At 34.0% G+C, this 4,094-nt stretch overlaps 1 pseudogene; it reads left to right on the top strand.

Annotated features, from left to right (window-relative positions):
- Positions 1-1,065: 1,065 nt before the first annotated feature.
- On the top strand, positions 1,066-2,360 carry LOC105115026 (caffeic acid 3-O-methyltransferase-like; annotated as a pseudogene).
- Positions 2,361-4,094: the final 1,734 nt, after the last annotated feature.

The following is a 4,094-nucleotide window of genomic DNA, read 5'->3' as shown; positions in this document are numbered from 1 at the left end:
GAGATCTGTATTTATAATGTCAGAGTCCCTTCATGTGTGAGAAACCAAGTTTCAATCAAACTCATTCTCTTTTTTGAAGTTTGAATTAGAATCGAATTTGAAAGCAGATAACTATCATTATCTTGAGGATTATCTTGAACAAGGTAAGGATTATCTTGAAGAAGATAATGATTATCTTGAAGAAGGTAAGGATTAGCTTGAAGGTAAGGATTATCTTGAAGAAGATAGGGATTATCTTGAAGGTAAGGATTATCTTGAAGAAGATAAGGATTATCTTGAGGATAAGGCTAGAATGACAAAGGCACATTATAGTCCTTAATTTTCATGAAAATTGACAAATCACACTTTTCATCGAAATAAATCTCTGATCTTTTAATTTTTCATTTTAAATCCTGTAAAAATTAAATTAAAAGCCAAATGGCCAAAATTGGGTTATGACACTTTGTATGAGCTCAATTGTGTATGTGGTTAGCAGGCCAACGATAACCAAGATTGAGATCATGGCTGAATTTGATTCAAAAGATGTTGTTTCAAAGTTTTCTTTATTATTTTATGTTCTAAATTATTAAGTGCATTAATTTTTTTAAATTTTAATGGTGTGGTACATATTACTTTTTAAAAATATTTTTTATTTAAAATACATCAAAATATTTTTTTAATTTTTCTAATAGTATTTTAAAATTAAAAAAATAATATTTTAAAAAAATAATTTAATATTTTCTTAAGCGAAAAAATAATTTTAAAACATACTAAATACAAATACAAAAACAAAAACAAAAATAAATTTGAGCATTCCACATAGAACTACAAAACATCGGACTTGGCAGACAAGTGTCCAGTCAAAAGTTCTTCATTTTGTATAAAAAAACAATTGAAGAGACGTGATAGCGGTTGTCTTCACATGGAGAAGTCTTAAATGGCAAGCTGTCTGTACTTCTTTTATTAACGAACTAAAAGCCGTGGTTTTTTTACTGTGGATGGAGATAGAATTCACCGTGGAAAGTTTTACTAGCAATATTGATGGGTTAATAACACCTTTCCTTTGCCTATTGCAAGCAAAAACAAATGGCAATCTCAACCTATGAGGAAGACTATCATCTCCAGTATGCTATGCAACTTTCAAGTGCATCAGTGCTGCCTCTGGTTTTGAAAGCAGCAATAGAGCTGGGTGTGTTTGAGATAATAGAAAAGGCCGGTCCTGATCCCTTGCTCTCAGCTTCAGATATTGTCGCTCAATTTCCCACACAAAACAACCCGGAAGCCCATATTCTGCAGAATATCTAAAAAAAGATGCAAGATTTTGTTAGCTATTCAGCAGTTCCATGAAAAGTTTCAGCGTTACATTTATGGAGACAATTCTGGACATATATGATGGATTTGAAGGTATAAAATGCTTGGTGGATGTGGTTGGTGGCAATGGTTCTATCCTTAACATGATCATTACCAAGTACCCTGCAATTAAGGGTGTCAACTATGATTTGGCTTCAGTTGTGGAAAGCTCACCATCCTACCCAGGTATCGATCTTTTGTTTTGATCTTTTATAACTTATTACTCACAAATCGAAAGGATGCTTGCCTATTCTTGAAGTTGAAACGCGACAAGTAGGAAAACTGCATGGATATAGTTGTTTGATCATTTACTTCAAGTGTACAAAATTGAGCAGTCTGAACAAGTTTTGTTCTGTAGGAACTGAGCATGTCGCGGGGGACGGATTCGTAACAATTCTTAAAGGAGGAGATGCCATTGTCATGCAGGTAATAAGATTTGATACTAGTGAAGTTTTAACAATTTGTTAGCTACATACGTCTGTTGCGGAACTGAAATGATATTTTTGAATGGAACAGTGGATAACTCACAACTGGGATGATGAGCACTAGCTAAAACTGCTAAAGAATTGTTATGAAGCTTTAACAGACAACGGAAAAGTTATAGTAGTGGATGTGGTAGTTCCAGAAACCCCTGAAACCAATATTAAAGCTAAAAGCATGCTACAGGATTATTTGTTCATAACAAGCATGAGTCCGCAAGGAAAAGAATGGACAGAAAAAGAATTTGAAACCTTGGGAAAGGAAGCTGGATTTTCTCATCTTCGAGCTGCTTGTTTTGTTTGTAATTTTTCAGTCGTGGAGTTCATAAAAAAATAAGTGCATAATTACTGTTGTAGTTACATCAGCTTGCCCAATTTCTCACGTGGTTGCATTTCAGAAGATGATGATCAATTCTCATAGAACTCAAATCTCTAGTGAGTGTAGCTCTTGGATTTTGTGTTGATTTTGTTATAAGAAATGTTTATGTAGAGGAGAAAGAACTCAGAGAGAATAAAAATGTTCAGTATATTTTTCTATATCAGAAAATTGAGCCAAAACATGCTCATATACATGACACATGCTGCTAAAAACTTAGATTCTAAACTTTAGGATACAGGGACTCATCTCCTACCATCCGTGATCACTATGATTCTTATACCTGGGCTGGAACCGGTTATCACAGTACAACCTAAAAAGACAAAAAAGACAGCTGTGGGAATTTTTTCAAAATAGTATAGTGTTGTGTGTGGTCCCACACCATGTGATGGTGGGACCACCACATTAATTTTTATGTGATGGCTATCTCTTGGTGTTAATATTAATGTGGTTTGGGTACTCTAGAGACAAATTTGAAAATAAAAGAGAGGAGCAGAAAATCAAGAGAGAAAAAGAGAAGAAGAGGCAGTAGAGCAGTCTGTGTTCTTCCTTCGATTTCCAGCTCCTTCATCGTTGGATCGGGTTGAGATTTTGACAGCAGCTTCTAAATACGTTGATCTTCATTCTGGACGGTTGGATCGAAGATTGGTGGTGTAGAAGCTGGCTATTTTGACAGAAAACAGGGCTATCAGTTTTGTAAGTTTTTCTCAATAATTCTCCTTTAATCTTATTGTAATCCGAGAATAAGTTGTTCTTGATGATATATATGTTGTATCACTTAGTTGAATCTGAGGAAGAATGATTGTGAACCCATTATTTGTTGATAGTAGAAGTTTTTAGGTGGACTACGGTCCCATGGTTTTTCCCACATTGGGTTTTCCACATTAAAAATCTTGGTGTTGATTTTGTGATTATTTGCATTATATTTGGTCATTGTTTGATTCTGTTTTACTACATAAAGAGGAAAAGAATTGGGACTTGTGAATTGTGAATTGTATTCCGCTGAATTGATCCGGGTAAATTGGTGTCTGGTTGTTCCTAGTTTTCCCAACAAATAGAGCAGCTAACGGATATTTCCCAAAAAGAAAAGTTCTTCATTTCTTCATTCTTCTCAACACTAATATGAGGATTGTCATCTATAGTTTGTATTGAGCTGAGTAAGTTGCTTGAATATATTTCTAGGCAATGCTTTAATAAAAATATCTATAAGTTGTTTTTGACTTTTGTAGAATTACATATTGATCACATCATCTTGCAAAGTTTCCCTTATGAAATAATACCTTTTGTTTATAAGTCTGGTTCTTTAATGAAAAACTGAATTCTTAGTTATTAAAATTACTGATATATTATTACAGAACAAAGATGTTGCCTCCATTTGCATTTCACCAAAATAATCAAGAACAAATCTTAACCAGATAGCTTGTATTGTTGCCTCAGATGCTGAGACATACTCAGCTTCTACTGTTGATAGTACCACTGTGTTTTGTTTCATAAAGGCCTAAGAAAATGCTCCACTTCCAAAGCTAAATGTATAGCCAGAAGTGCTCCTACTATCATTCTCATTGCCTGTCCAATCTGCATCACAGAATCCAATAAGAGTTGCTGACTGATTTCTCACGTATTCAATACCATAGCTAAAAGTCCTTTGCACATATCCTAGAACCTTTCTTGCAACTCCCATGTCTTTTTGTAAGACTATTCATAAACCTTAATAGTAAGCTAGCAGCATACATTAAATCAAGTCTAGTTACAGTTAAATATAATATGCTTCTTACAATTTTCATATAGAGCCCTTCATCAACTAACTCACTCCCATCCATTTTTTTTAGTTTCTCACTAGTAGGCAAAGGAAGAGAGACTAGTTTGCAGAATATAACAATGAAAAGAGAATGTCAGAGCACTCTAAAAAT

Source organism: Populus euphratica, unplaced genomic scaffold, assembly GCF_000495115.2.
Source record: "Populus euphratica unplaced genomic scaffold, PopEup_1.0 scaffold623.1, whole genome shotgun sequence".
Lineage (NCBI taxonomy): Eukaryota > Viridiplantae > Streptophyta > Magnoliopsida > Malpighiales > Salicaceae > Populus > Populus euphratica.
Note: the sequence above shows the minus strand (reverse complement) of the source record. Positions and strands in the feature narration are given on the sequence as shown.